The sequence below is a fragment of the Bos taurus genome, chromosome 27, assembly GCF_002263795.3.
Source record: "Bos taurus isolate L1 Dominette 01449 registration number 42190680 breed Hereford chromosome 27, ARS-UCD2.0, whole genome shotgun sequence".
NCBI lineage: Eukaryota > Metazoa > Chordata > Mammalia > Artiodactyla > Bovidae > Bos > Bos taurus.
This window is the reverse complement of record NC_037354.1, coordinates 16,539,137-16,555,076: the sequence shown is the minus strand read 5'-3', so window position 1 is coordinate 16,555,076 and position 15,940 is coordinate 16,539,137. Positions and strand designations below refer to the sequence as shown.

General features: G+C 46.1%; 1 protein-coding gene across 7 annotated transcripts in view; it reads left to right on the top strand.

The window, feature by feature from the left end:
- The first annotated feature begins 8,963 nt into the window (after positions 1-8,963).
- FAT1 (FAT atypical cadherin 1) overlaps positions 8,964-15,940 on the top strand; it is a 125,930-nt gene continuing 118,953 nt past the window's right edge. For 3 of the 7 annotated variants that reach the window (XR_815911.4, XM_010820249.4, XM_059882183.1), the window contains exon 1: positions 8,964-9,302. The gene's annotated coding sequence lies outside the window, so the exon portion shown is untranslated. 7 annotated transcript variants of the gene reach the window in all.

Here is a 15,940-nt window from a genome sequence, read left to right as displayed (position 1 = left end):
ATTCTCTCAATCTGTGACTTACATTTTTACTTTTTAGTATGATGTCTTGATAAACAGAGGTTCTTAGTTTTTATGTAATTGAATTTGCTATCTTTTCTTTTATGGTTAGAACATTTTATGTCTTATGTAGTAAACTCTTCCGTGGCCACAAATAAATTTTCTTATATCTTCTTCTAAATATCTTGACCATTGTTCTTATAGTTTTACATCTTTCATTCATCAAGAGAAAAATTCTGTTCACAGTATATGAGATGAGGATCCAATTTTATTTTTTTTCATGAATAATGGATAACCAATTCCCCCTCATCCTGTCTTGATCCATGTCTAGAGCCACAATAGTTATCTTAGGATAAAGTGACGACAAGCTCGAGGATGAAAGACATAATCTGATGTGATATAGGCACTTACAATAGCACCAATATTTAAGTGACAGTTCTGTATCATTTAGAAAGAATAAGAAAATCCAGTTCAACATTCCTACTCAACTAACAGCATAATCTACATGACATCCTGCAAACCTTAACTGATACAATTTTATACACACTGAAGTCTATCTTTAGCCAGGTTTAACTATCATTGCAAGCAACTTAGAGTAGCTACTTTGAACTTGGGATTACATATTTACCAAATGACATCACTGAATAAATTGGTGCCAAGAAACACCCAGGTTATTAACCCTCAGCTGCCAGGTGGATGAATCAGCAGTGCCCTGTACATTTTGGGTAACTGTGGGCACAGGTGGTTCCCTGCATGGCTCTTCCATCAATCATGAAAATTAGTCAACTGTGTGGGACAGTCCATTGAATCCATAATTTCATGTCTAATAAATTTCACATGTACACACAAAAGTAAAGCTACCTGAGCTCTCAGAAAACCCAGTTTCACTAAATGCATTCATTTTACCACTGCCCTTTTTCTACACAAGGAAGGAAATAATTGCTTAACTGAAGTCAATTCGTAATCTCCAGATCTCATGAAAAACACAAGTCCTCCTTTAGAAAAGTCATCGTTGGAGAAGAAAACCTGACCTGGATTTTCCTGTACTGTGTTCTGACTGTTTTGGAATAGTCATTTGTGGGTTTAGAAACCTGTCCACACCTGTTCTGGCCAAAACAGTACCATTAGCCACCTATGACTATTTCCATTTACATGAATTAAAATAAAACGTTCAGCTCCGCATTTTGCACTAGCCATTTGTTCAGCGCTCCATAGCACCAATTCAAGACAACAAAGACAGAACATTTCCATCTTCACAGACAGTTCCTCTGGAGAGTGCTTTTCTAGACGCTTTCTTCCACTCTATTCACATTCACATCTAAATTCATGTCGTACTTTAAAGTTTACTAAGTGCTTTCCGGTCCATGCTTTGACTGGGTGCTCACTCTATGATTGGTAGAAAGGCATTATTCAAAGTGTCTTTATCTACTGTTGAGTAACACATTCCCCTCAAACTTAGCAACTGAAAATAACAAACATTTATTACCTTGTGGAGTTTCTGAGGTCAGTAATCTGGGAGCAGCTTGGCTGAGTAATCTGGCTCAGGGTCCCTCATGAGGCCGCAATCAGATACGTGCTGAAGCTGGGGCCAGGTGGCTGTTGGAAGAAGCTTTCAGTTCCTTTTTCCTGTGGCCTTTCGACTTGCTCCAGAGTAAATACTTTGGAAGAGAGAGACGGAGGGGGCAGGGGAGGGAAGGAAGGGAGAGCATTGTCTTTTATAACCTGATCTCTGAAGTGACACACCATCACTTCTGGCTTATCCTACTGTTACACAGACCCTGGTTGGCAAGATATGGGAGGAGATCACACACAGGAGTGACTGTGAGAAGCTGGAGATCATCCAGCCCATCTTAGACTTCAGCCAATCATGTTGCTCTTTAAGACACTCGGGAACGTGTCAAACTCACACAGCTGATAAACCTGAGAGAACATTAGAGAACACGCATCTAAAAGAATTCCCAGGTGGTGCGATGGTAAAGAACCCGCCTGCCAATGCAGGGGATGCAGGAGTTTCCTGGGTTAGGAAACTCCCCCGGAGTAGGAGATGGCATCCCACTCAGGTATTCTTACCTGAAGAATCGCATGGACAGAGGAGCCTGGCGGACTGCAGTCCATGGCGTTGCAGAGTTGGACATGACTGAGCGTGCACACACACACACACACAACCTCTGACTTTTTACTCCTTTCTTCCACAGTACTCTGGCTTCACACATCAAGGTGTTACTTCAACTTCCTTAAACAATTTGACTTTTTTTTTTTTAATAAACCAGTGACACAGACTAATATCATCAACCTGCAAATACTACAGCTGGGATTCAGGGGGTCTTAGTAACAATTGCTCCTCTTCTTTGCTTTCTCAGGAAAAAAAAAAAGAAAATAACTGGAGAGTAGAAAGAACAGAAGGAGCCTGCTCCTGACAAGCACTCTGTCCTGACCAAACTCTAGATTGGCTCCTCTTAGCCCCTTGACCTTGACCTTGATGTCCATCTTTGTCGGTCCTGCATGGCCCAATTGTAGCAACAGGCCTGTGAAGTTGGTTTAGCCAGAATGCCCCACCCTCGCTATCTGACAGATTTCCTTTTCTCTCACCAAGCTCCGTGCTGAGTCACTTCAGTCATGTTCTACTCTTTGCAACCCCATGGACTGTAGCCTACCATGCTCCTCTGTCCATGGGGATTCTCCAGACAAGAATACTGGAGTGGGTTGCCATGCCCTCCTCCAGGGGATCTTCCTGACCCAGGAATCGAACCAGTATCTCTTATGTCTTCTGCGTTGGCAGGGGGCTTCTTTACCACTAGCGCCACTTGGGAAACCCTTTCTTTTACCACTCCCCAACTCCCATGTAATATCTGATCACCTTGGCCTGCCTTCAGCAAAAAGCCTGTCATGTTGGTTTATCCAGAATCCCTCTTTGCCCCTGATAGTCTCCTGTTAGTAATTTTCCATCCACTGACCCCCACCTTGCTCCTTGAATAAAAATTCCCAGTTTTCCTTACTGCATTCGAAGTTGTTTCTCTTTCCTGTTGCAAAAATGCCATCTCTGTTGACCCCACACCCATCATAATGGTCCTGATTAAAGTCCGTCTTAGTGTCAAACAAGTGTCATGAAAACTTTTTTTTAGTGCCTCTGGAGACAGCAAGTGGAGAGGAAGAAGTAAGAGGAAGATTCCTCTCCCACACCTAACCACACAGAAGAGAGTTTCTACAAATTATTGCTCAGGGAAGGGCCAGAGGCAAACTGCCTTCCTTCCGAAATATACAAAACAAAAAAAGCTGACTTAGTTTACACAGCATACACATAGATGTGCTATGGTTTACCTCCAACCATAGCACATCTTAATTTTTTTTTTTTTTTTAATAATTCTATTTCAACTCAAGGGCAAAGTGTAGAAAAAGTGGGCTATGGTGAATTTCAACTGATTTCACTTTTTGGCTTGGCATTCAATATTGGCAGTCAGGGCTACAAGTAGATTCAAATTCCAAATGTCATGGATTTACTGGCTGTGGGTATTCCAGCTGACTGCTTTATCCTTTGATAATTATTTGAAATCAAAGTTTGGTTAACATTCACTGTCGATTCTAAGAAATTATTTCTGGATAACAAAGATACTGGAAAATATGCTAGAAATATTTTTGGATACTTGAGAGGAAAGAGCAGTAGGAATAAAGAAAAATCTTTTAGTTGAACAAATAAACTTTCAATTTTTTGTCTTTATTATGGTAGAAAAATGGGCAGTTTGCAAGACTGAATCATGCTGCTTCTAAAAACTTTTTTCATCATTAAGGACTCCAACGGTCCTTCCATTTGTCATTAGAGTCAGTCTCAATTCCTACTGACCTATGAGTTAAGGAGGTCCATCCACTTATCTTTTCTTTCAATATGGCATTTAAAGGCTAGCTGCGGGAGATGATGTCAGGTAAAAGTAAGCCAAATCCTGACACAATCCACCTTAAGTAAAATGAAAATGTATGCTCTCTCACACAAAGAAGTGTTGAGTTGGGGTGGCCTTTGGAGATAGTTTAGGCTTCATCCTCAGCAAGTGATACGACAGCAGCAGTCCCAGGCATGACATCCTGATCTGACAACATCCACAGGACACATGATGTGTCTTGAGGCTCTCTCTTAGGAGGGAGGAATTTTTTCCCCCAGTGGCCTCCAGTAAACATCCTGGATGCTTCCGGATATCTCATTGGCTACAATTGGTCTATTGCTCATGACAAAGAGTACAGAACCACCACAATGGGCTTAAATAGATCATCTGTTAGAGAAAGGATGTTGGTGAACCATCACAATTCTTGTTTCCCAAATAGGAACCTCTTAGACTCTATATCAGGTTAGTTTTTATCACCAAAATATACTACCAGAAAAAGGATCTTGGTAGTAAAAAAAAAAAAAAGTATAGATATGGAAAAGCATAAATTAAAGATGGAAAGGAGAATTGGAGGAAAAAACCCTAGTGGTTCCAGACCAGGAAAACGAAAGGCAGAATATAAATTGAAATGCTGATCATGAAAATCCTATGAGATAATCCTTGTCAGAATTTAGTGAGAATTATTAGTATATATTTTTTTGCTGCTCAGACCAAATAAGTTAAAGTCTGACAATGATTTCAAGTTGCAAAGAAATGCGATCCAGAATTGGCATATCTACCTAGGCAAATAGGTTAAGCCAAACAAATAATGGATGTATTACATATCTATTATGAGACCAAATCAGTGGTACGCTCGCTCGGTGATTAAAGGACCCTCTTTTAAACAATTTTTTGGTCTGTATTTGGTACAGCTGGTACAAAGGAACATCTTTCTTCAATCATCATGTGAGTTTTTTGTTCTCCTCTTAGGCTGTTTCTTAAACAACATTGCTGACAAAGTCCTTGGTTCATAAAGCGCAAACGAGGAGTAGGGTGTAAGGAGCTGGGGGTGTTATGTTGACAAGTGTGTTAGCTATGAAGACAGTCAGCCTTGAGTTTCAGTCCAAAACATGACCCAGCATGAGTTATCCAATCTACCTCAACCTCACTATTTCATCTGGAATGAGGAGGTAGGTTATTAATTGCTAATATCCTACAGAATTTTGTAAGAACTACATGAAATGATACATATGTACAAGCTGGAACGGAGTTCAGGCTATAATTGGCATTAAGTCAATGTTACTTATTACTATTGGTTATATAAAGCCTCGTAGCAGAGAGGGAGTGGTAGGGGGAGAAAGAGTGGGTAAATTTGAAAATAATGATATTGTAGTTGTTATCTTCATTCTTTACTGTGTCTCTCACAACAGATGAGGTGGGTTTTTGTTTTTGGTGTTTTTTTTTTTTTTTTTTTTTAAGATCGCTTTAGAAATGCATGTTTATGAAGGAAAGCAAGACTCCCAAAATTCAGTAATGAAAAGTACATTAGATTTCATGTGGCAAAGACAAGACTCAAACCAGATTTATTGACCTTGGATCTAATGTTCTTTTTACTGCCTCTTATTGAGAAAGTATTTCAACAGTTTTTGCATGATTCATTGCTTACTGTTCAAAAAGGTAGACTTGGAATCTTTCAGTCACTGAGCTGGGAAAGCGTCACAAGCTTTGGATGGTACATATCCAGCAGAATCTGTTCCCAAACCACATGGGGAGGTTGATTTCATATCTGTAGGGACAGAAGGTCCAAACAAGCCTTTTCTACTATACTATTTACGCCTGACATGAAGGTAAATGTTTTTGTTTGTTTTTAGTAGTTAGCCATCTAGTGTAACACTCCCAAATATCCCCCAGCACCTGGAATATTGGCACTGCCATCTGGAATTTCACCATTAGAATACAATTTTACGACTAAGGTTTAGCTTTAAGAAAGCCCTTGTTATAATGGACTTGGAAGGGACCAGGAAAACGAACACAGACATACCCCTAGTTAACTACTACTGATTCTTATCCGCTGGACTAGTTGTCTGTTTCAATGGCTCCTTTGGAGAGTGCAATGGCTTCGCTTCATCTCTCTCCTGAAGGAGAGCTGTATTTGAACGCAAAGGATAAAATATGCCTCACCTTTACGAAGTGTAGGGGGGAAGAGGGTGTAGATGAGAAAGCACTGAAAAGGAGCAGAGAGGGTGGGATGACAGAAATCAGTCAGCCTTCCTACAATTATGTCACCCTAGGACTATTTTTAAAATGTCTTAGAATTCTTTTCTACTTTAAACTGAGTGACTCCCCCTGGTTTTCCTACTCAGCAATAGTTGGAGACAATGAAAAGGCCATTTAAGCCATGTTAATATTTCTTAATCACCAAACACACCTAAGTCATTAAAATTTGAATTCCTTTATGATTTCACTTAGCATACTGTTGGTAACGTGATAAAATCTGGGACATGAGTGAATCTTTCTGTGATAGTTGTTTTTTTTTTTTTTTAAGGCTTTGGAAGTGAGTCAGTGTTGAATGTATCAAAATTATAATGCTTGATGTAGCCTTCCAAAAACAATAGCAAAATCTGTAACAACATTGTCCAACAAAACCCTACCATGATAAAAAATGTTCTTTCATCGGTCCTAAATAATACAGCTGCCATTAGCCACAAGTGGATATTGAGTACTTGAAGTGTGGCTACTGACACAAAGGGATTGGACTTTACTCAGCCACTTGTGGCTGGTGGTATTGGACTGTGTAAGTCCAGAGGTGGTCTTTATTGGTATTTATTTATTTTTTGGTTGCACTGCTCTGCCTGTGGGATGTTAGTTCCCTGACCAGGGATGGAACCCATGCCCACTGCAGTGGAAGCATGGAGTCTTAACCACTGGACCAGTAGGGAAGCCCAGTGTAGTTTTGTTTAAAGTTTTCTGCTCTCCTCACTTTGTTTTCAAAAGTACCTATTTCGATTAATGCCATCAATTTTATATATAAATTCCGTGGTTTTTTTTTCTTTTCTATTGGAAAATGTTTCTTTACCTATGATAACTCCAAGGTGAGCAGAGCAAACCAAGTTGCCTTGCACAGCAGCATCTTGGGCAAATTTATGTATATTACTCATAAAATACTTGTAATATGCGGTCAATTTCTAATGTCAACTATTGACACAAAAGGAGCGAGCCTGTGTAGATGAAACGGTGAAGCATCAGACGTCTGTCCTCCGCACTGATGGACTGGCCTTTCAGGTCAATTGTCCTTTGATTTCCTCCTCCCCCCTCGGAAATCCGGCACCTTCTGGGTGCCCCTGGGTCTGCAGATTTATGGTGCCCTTCTCTCCCTCTCATATTGAAATCATTTAAAATCATTTAAAACCTCCTTTAAATTCATCCTAATTGTATAGAGGAGAAACCCGAGTCATTGCAAAGAACCACGGAGGGAAAGAAAAGGACTATTGATGAGCTCCTACCTGCTTGTGCTTAGTCGCTTAGTCAAGTCCAAGTCTTTGCGACCCCACTGGACTGTAGCCCTTCAGGCTCCTCTGTCCGTGAATTCTCCAGGCAAGAATACTGGAGTGGGTTGCCATGCCCTCCTCCTGGGGATCTTCCCAACCCAGGGATTGAACCCAGGTCTCCTGCATTTTGAGAGGATTCTTTACCAGCTGAGCTACCAGCGAAACCCCTACTATGTGCTTACTAGATACTTTATATGATGTTGGGGAAAAGGGTTCCCTGCTTGAATGCTGCTTCCCTGGCAAATAAATGACATTCAATAAACATTTTAAAATGGAAAAACACAAGAATACAGTTTTACAACGTGAAACTGTTATCATGCCCTTATCAAGACGAGGGAACTGAAATGTAGAGAAGTTATATGACTTCCTTTAGGCTAAGTTCACCCAACGCGCCAACATTTAATAGTCTTTCCTCTTAACTGTTTAAGTCTTTGCCTTGCTTCCTGTGTCCTAGGGGTTTTGCTCTTTGCCTTTCAAAGATAACACAAGCTAAATTGACCACTAGATATACACCAATGGCTGCAAAGGTATTAACAGAACCCGTTCCTAGCCGCCAGCCCTTTTCCAGGGGTCTTTGAATTTTAATGCCAACCTTCTGGGGACAGTGTAAACTCACAGAAATGGCTCCCTGGAAATTTCATGCTGTTGAGGAGAGATTTTTATTTTGGTACTTTAGCGGCATTAAAAATATATATATTCCACAGCAGATATTTTCCTGGAGTGGATGTTTCCATAAAGGAGTCTGGATGCTTCCACAGAAAGACGCATTTCACTTACAAATTCAACTTCAACAGCGTTTGCCTTTATCTGATCCTATATTTTGAGTAGACGATTGATTCATTCGTATTAGCCCCTATCATGATAGATGACTTGTAAGAAACAGAAATTGGCTCCTCCCCCATTCTCCGCCCCCCCCGCACCCCCCTCCCCGGATCCTCTGATGCTTCAGAGTACGGTCTAAAAACGGAGGCGCCTTTGGAAAGGATTTGCACGTTAAAATATGGCTCCGTGATTTTTAACGCACAGACCACAAACAGCGCTAGAGCCCGAGAAGTATTTAAAACAGATCACATCCTGAAGTTGGAGGGCTGCAAGAAAAGTACAAGTCGTCCAGGCCAGTCTGCAGAGGTTGTTCGGGCTTCCGCCCTGCAAAAAAAAAAAAAAAAAAAACAACGGGCAGGCGACACGTCGCGACGAAATCTCAGCGGCAGAAGGGGAAGAGCATCACCTGCAGTTCGAGGCGTGGGAAACGCCGGCGGAGGAGGCCGGCGAGGAAGCCCGCCGGAGAGGTGCGCGCCGCGGGGCCGCTCAGGTGCCGGGGCTCGGCGGCGCCGGGGGGAGACGCGGCGCGGTGGAGAAGGACGGACGGTCAGCCGTCGGGACCGCAAGACACTGCTGCGGCAGGGAGGCCGGCCCAGCCTGTCCGCTCGCCGCCGCTACTGTCCGGGAGGCGGACCCCGCGGGAGCACCCGGGTCCGGGGCGCGGGGCGGGGGGGCGAGGCGGGGCGCTGACGTCACCTCCCCTCCCCCGCGGCCTCCGGGAGGGAGAGAGGGAGGGAGGAGCGCCGAGAGAGGCAGCAATCCGCCGCAGTTCCCGGCCGCAACTCCCAAACTCCGCGGCTCGGCTGCCCGGACAAGTCCTGACAAACTTGGTTTCTCCCCGGCCCTCGCGCACTCACCTCCTTTTTCGCTGCTCAAGTTTTTTCCCCCAGGACGGTAAGCCTCCGGAGATGCGGCCACCTGGGCGGCGCGGGCGGATCGCACCCTCGCTGGGGACATGGTGAAGATCGCAGGGAAGAAGCAAAGTTGGTACTTCAGACACGGCTTCTAACAAACATCCAGATAGTGTGGGGATTACGGAGCTGTCGGCACTTTAAAGCAGGGCTCCGAGGACTCGGCTGGACGGGTGAGTTCCTTCTTTCGTGCAAGCCTTTCTGTCTTTTTAAAGTTTAAACAGAAATGAAATAATGTGAGGGTGCTTCACTAGTATGGGGAAGCGTGTGCATCCTACCGGTTTTCCGCTTGGGGAACAGCACCCTACCACCCCCCACCACCCCCAAAGGCTGTGTTTAGCTCGGGAATCAAAGATCAGTATGCACAGGTTTTGGAATTCGTGAAATACTTGCAGAGCACTGTTCAGAAGAACTTGAAAAGCTACGCCGTTTGTGCATTATTTCGAATGTAACTTATTATAGAAATGGTGCGCGGGGAGGGCGCCTCCGTGCCGCGTGATCCGCAGTGGCGCAGCGCCCTCTAGTTCGGACACCCGGCGAAGCGCGCGCTCCCTGCGGGGTTCCGCGCGGACCGCGAACTTGGACCTGCCGGGTGCTCATGGAACGTGGGCGTGAGGTCCCTGGCCGTCACCCTAGCCTTCACTTACCACCCACTCCGGCCCATTCTGTGTCTGATTTACATATACCAGCGTGGGTGAACTGGATACAGAATTGGTGCTGGCAGAAAGTGGTTTTGTTTTTTTTTTAATTTATTTAATTTTGGGGAACCCAGCCCCCATCCCCCTAATGTCCCAGAACCTATGGGTACTGGGTTAAGGAGGACTGACTATTGAGAGGACAAACGTGGAGCTTGAACTCCATCTCTCGTTCATGTGAAGGTAATTAGAGGGTAGCTAAAAGGCACCTCCTTTTCGTTCCTTTGGGGCTAAAGGATCAGTTAAAAACGTGGCAGCACCGGACTCTGAAATCTACATCTCTGGCTCTTGGCTGTTCCTCTGGCGACAAAGTGCGACTTCTTCCAGGCAATTAGGTTTCTCAGTGGACCTGGCCGGCAAATCGGGATTCCCCAACCGATGTTTAGTTCAAGTAAGCGGTATTATTTATTAATGAATAGTAATTTTTTTCTCCAGGAATTCTTTTGCGCCATTTCAAAATCTTGTGATTGTATGTTATAGGATGGTGTCTTTTTAGCCTTTTTACTCACCCCCTCCTATCCCTTAACCCCGCATACTGCCCCTACAAACTGTTGGCGTTCGCGTGTGGCTGTGTTTCGTTTAGAGTTAGAATTCGGCCCGGGGCGCCAACGAATGGAGCTTGGAGATCAGGTCACCTGCTTCCTAGGTGTTTCATGTATGAAGCTGACCTGTAACCCCGGGAGCGCTTTGCGCAGTTATGGCCGTAGCCAAATGTTTGGATGATGATGTTTGTTGGATGTGTGAATTTGTGTGTATTCTAAATAATACACCGGGAATACACTACATACTCTTAGTGCCGCGAATCAGCACACTCATTCTGCAGGCGTGGTTTCTCCTTCCCAGCCACGACCTGGTAGACACTTTTTTTCTAATCACCGTCTTTGAGATGGCGTAAGAGTAGGCTGCATTAACTTTGAACTAAGGCATTTCCCTCTTTAACCCTAGACTCCTTCGCCCCCATCGGCCTGGTAGTTCCTCCAGCAGCCCCCTCCACCGGTTCTGGGGAAATCATCTCTCTTTGTCCTCACAGTGTTAACGTATTCTAGCTCCACAAACTTTCCGAGGTCACGTCCGCCCTCTTCCCCAGGCTGTTTCTCTACGCCCGGGAGCATTCCGGGCTGCGCTGAGCCGGCGCCTGGAGCTTTGCCCGCGCCGAGGATGGGCTCACAGCCCCGGGATACCCCGACTGCGCGCTCGGGCTAGCGGAGGTGGGGGGAGGGTTCCCCGAGGTTTCCCCTTCTCCCTAAAGAACCTGGAGTTTCACGTTATACTGCGTTCACGCTTTGCGGGGTGTACTCACCGGGTGGGAAAGAGCACGAGGCGGCACAAGCTGCCTTTTGTCCCCGCAGCCCTGGGGATCCGGGGGCGTGCGCCGGGGGAGGCAGGCCTTGGGGTTCGTAACCCGGGCCTGAGAGGTTCCGCGGTCTAACCTCTGCACAAAGAGGTCGCGGAGGAAGCGTTTTCACTTTCCTGGGGTTTCAGTGTAGATTGAAGAAGGAAGTAGATTCCCATCAGACTGCATTCCTTTTCAGACCTTTTTTAAGACTTGATTCCGCCGAGCTAGGGCAGACCGGCAACCACGGCATTCAAATGCAGATTTAGGAATTCCCTCAAGGTACTCGGAAATCTAAAGGGGGGGGGGGGGGGTGAGGAGGCGTGGGAAGCTTTTTCTTTAAACCCATAGCTGACTTTTTTTTTTTTTTTTTGAGCTAAGCTAATGTTTCCCCTCTCCTAGCAGGGAACATTCCATATTAATTCCTTGCACAAATGTGTGCTGGCCATAACTAACCTCGGCGCTAGAGCGATTTGTTTTCTCCTCGCGGTGTCGCTAGATCTTCCTGGGCATTCACTGATATCCTGGCAAGGAGCCGGTCGCTGTAGCGGCCGGGAGCTCCCTGACCCCTTGGCCAGGCTTCGCGGCCCCGGGGGCCTGGCGGGCTGAGGGATGTCCGGCAGCCCGGGGGAAAGTAGGGTCGAGAGTTTCCGCGCGGGAGAAACGAGCGCCGGCGCGAGCGGGCGTGGCCGGGAGCGGAGGGATATCCCCCGCGCCGGGTGCGTGAGCCGCGCGGGTGTCTGCGCCGGGCGGCCTGGGAGAGCGGGGCGCGCGCGCGGGCCGCCGGGCGCTGCCTTGGAGTAGGGGCGCACGGAGAGCGCGGGCAAGCCGCTCGCTGGGACACGATGCAGCGCGGCGGCCCCAGCCAGGCGCCCGGCCGACCTGGACCCCGCCCGGGGGCGCGCTGAGGCGGCGAGGCGCGCGCCCCCGAGAACTCTGTGGCGGCCACTTGGGGCCAACTTTGCTGTAAGTTGGAAGGAGGCCAGAAGGGACCCGGGGACTGTGGGCGAGGGGCGCGGCGGCGCTCGCGGTGCCATCGCCGGCCAATCGGTCGGGCACCTTGCTGCTGAGAGGTTGGAGGGCTTCCACCCGGCTCGGCGTGGGTGGGACGGGGGGACTCCTGCCCGGGAGTGTCCAGCCCAGGATCGTGCCCCGCCGGCTCCTGGGAACGGAATGGAGAGAAAGAGACCCCTCGGATGGGTGGTAGGTGCCCAGCCGCCTGCTCGTTGGGAAAGTTCAGGGCAGCCCCCGGGGGTTCGAGCGGGTGGCGCGGGGGAGGCGGAGAGGCGGGAGCGGGCAATTCGCGACGTGACCTGCCTGGTAATCACCGATCCAAGCGCTTGGATCGGGCGGGCGGGTGGCCGCCCCGGCTCTGGCCCCCGGAGCCATTGCTGGAAATCTGAGCGGCGGCTGCGGCGCGGGGCTCCGGGCGCCCGCGGGGCCGAGAACCTGAGCGCCGGCGCCCGGGAGCTCGGAAACTTCAGGCGCGCGCTCCGCGCTCTCTCCCCTCCGGTAACACGCGTGTCTGCTGAGGACCTAGCCGATCTCGCTCCGCGGCTGCTGCTTCCGATTTGCGAGAGATTTCACGGCGTATGTGTGATGGGAGGAGACGCCAGCTACTGAGGGATGAGTTTTTGAAATGGAGTGGCCGGTTTCCTTGGATGGTTTGTACCCTGGCGGGGTGGCGGGGAGTGCTGCCATGAGGTTTGAGTGGTAGCTGGTTGAAGGTAGTTAGAATAGGTGCGGTTGAGAAATCTCCGGACTAAACATTTGCAATTGTGCTGTCAGGGTGTTTCTAGCTTTTTTGGAAGTGAAACTTTAAGGTCTTTTTTTTTTTTTTTTTTAAGGAAGAGATTCTGCTTCTTTCTTGCGTTTTTTTCCCTCTAACTGCTTTCCTCTAGGAAGCTAACTTTCTTTAGTCTCTGAAGATATTTTTGTTCCCACGGATGTGAACTGCGGAGCTTTGAAGACAAGAACGCAATTGTATGCATTAGGAAAGTAAACTCATAAATATTTTCTATGCAGTTAGAGGTTTTTTTTTTTTTTTTTTCCCCCTTTCTTTTCGCATGTGTCTGAACTGTGGTTTCATTAAATAGCTTTTGTTAACCAATTCCCTGGTGCCCAGTAGAGGAGGTTTTTTGTTTTGTTTTGTTTTTGGTTTTTAAAAAGCTTGGATATTTACAGTGATTATGAAAATTGGAAAAGATCTGAAATGCAAGTGATCTTCAGTTATTTATGTATTTTTCACAAAAGCCGATTCTTAAGGCTTCATACGTTCAGAGTTAGGTTTCAATAGTTTTAAGAAGATAGCTGCACGTGTTAAAACTGGATGATGGTGCTGTTTTTTCAGTTTACTCTTAGTTGTGCTTCTCCAGCATATCCAGTACTGCAGTTACTCATAAAATCCAAGTACATGGGTGTTTCTCCAGCTGTATAGGTTAATTCTGATGTTTGGCTTTGCCTTCAGTGTTTTCTGACAGCTCTAGTTCCACAAGTGGAACTACCGTCTCCCTTTCTTTTCTATGGGGTTCCCTCGTGGCTCAGAAATTAAAGCGTCTGCCTGCAATGCGGGAGACCTGGGTTCGATCCCTGGGTCAGGAAGATCCCCTGGAGAAGGAAATGGCAACCCACTCCAGTATTCTTGCCTGGAGAATCCCATGGACGGAGGAGCCTGGTGGGCTACAGTCCACGGGGTTGCAAAGAGTCGGACATGACTGAGCGATTTCACTTCACTTCACTTTGACTTTTCTATAGGGCTGCCCTGGTGGCTCAGAATCTGCCTGCAATGCAGGAGACCTGGGTTCCATCCTAGGCTGGGAAGAGCCCCTGGAAAAGGGAATGGCTACCCACTCCAGTATTATTGCTGGAGAATCCCATGGACAGAGGAGCCTGGCGGGGGTATAGTTCATGGGGGTCACAAAGAGTCGGACATGGCTGAGTGACTAACACTTTTCTTTGCTATTTATTTAAGCTTTAAGATGGGTGAAAAGCGCTTAAAACATATTTTTAAAAACAGCAATGGATATAATAGGTTTGATCTGAGTAAAGTGTGTGATTGTGTACCTGTTTCTTGAAAAATGAATACCTTAAATGAGCCAAATTCTTTGGCATTCTGAAAGGAAGTAAGATTATTAGAGGACTTCATAAAATATTTCAGGCCTCCTCTATATGTATTCATTTGTGTCTTAATTAGTCACTAAAAGTACTTCTGGTAGCTCAGTGGTAAAGAATCTGCCTGCCAAGACAGAAGACTGCCAGTTTGATCCCTGGGTGGGGGAGATACCCCAGAGGAGGAAATGGCAACGCACTCCAGTATTCTTTCCTGGGAGATCCCATGGACAGAGGAACTTGGCTGGCTGCAGTCCATGGGGTTGCCAAGAGTCGGACATGACTTAGTGACTGAGCGCACGCGCGCGCGCACACACACACACACACACACACACACACACACACAAGTACTCCTAGTGGGTTCCCACCATGTTAATAGACCATTTAAATCCGTGTTGTGGACAGGTGCCAAAAGAGGACTGTAAAAATGATGTGCAAAGTAATACTGTTTTCCTTGCCCTGGTCCCATGCCTTGCTAGTGTATGTGTTTGGACTTAGCTCCTAAGTCGTCTCCGAAGTAGTCATTTGTTTGAATGCTAGAAGTGAAAGAGATGTTACAGACTTTTTTAACTCTCTTATCCCTGTTTTCCCACCCAAGTTTGGTTGATTTTACATGGAATCAGTAAACTGAATCAAATTAGTGCATTATTATTGCCTTAAATGTCTCCGTGGCTTAATTTGTGGCCTAAAGGACCTGATTTAATAGCAGGAAGCTGGAAGGCTGGGTGTCTATTTAATCTTTATGAGTAGGAAACTGTAATAGGTAAGCTTTCTTTTGACCAAATTACATAGTTGATGAAGCCAAGGTATGTCTTTTTGTCTCAACTAATTGTTCAATTTGCAAGTGTTAGTTTATCCTTAGGCGCTGGTAAGGAGTGTTTGAAGTGAGCGATGCAGATGATTCATTTAACTAACATCAGTAAGTTGCTGTTTTTTCCTCTTCTCATGTCTGAAAGCAACTTTTTATTTGAAAAATCTATTGAATTAAATGAGGAATCTATTTCACAGCATATAAGTTTTAAAAATCATCTTTAAATCTGAGATTTAATTATATTGGCCAAATTCTGGCTTACCTCGAAAGGTTTATTATATATGTGGAGATACGTCTATAATTAAATGTCTTCTACAGACCACTTAGGAAAATCAGTAATTATTTAATTCTTATTTTCATAGAATGTTCAAGCATAATACTTCATAATAAGCTTACTAATCTGGCGTTGCCCGTAGCCACTTTGGAAGCATTTTGAGGTAGATGGTGACCCCTTTCTGAGCTGCTGGAAATTAGAGCCTCCTTGAGGGCACCTGTCTGCGGTACTGTTACTGGCCTAGTGGTTGGGCCTGGATTTTCTGTTAGGTTTACAGTGATGGAAGAGTTAATTTCCCATGTTATTCCTCCTTTTATTCCCCCTCCCAGCAGCCTCCCTTCAGTCCTGCCTTCTGTTTTCCATCCCCAAACCTCGTCCGTCTGTCCATTGATGAACCTGAACAACTGTGGATCTCCTCTGTGCCAAACACTGAGCCAGATACAGTAAACAGTGGTGAGCAAAGCAGGTGTCCTCCTCTCAAGAAGCTTACAGTCCAGCAGGGGAGAAGGCCAAATGAACAGTGATCTCCAGCGTGATAAGAGAGATCCATCCGGGTCAGGGTAGTCCGTCATAGCACCTCAGTGAGCTAG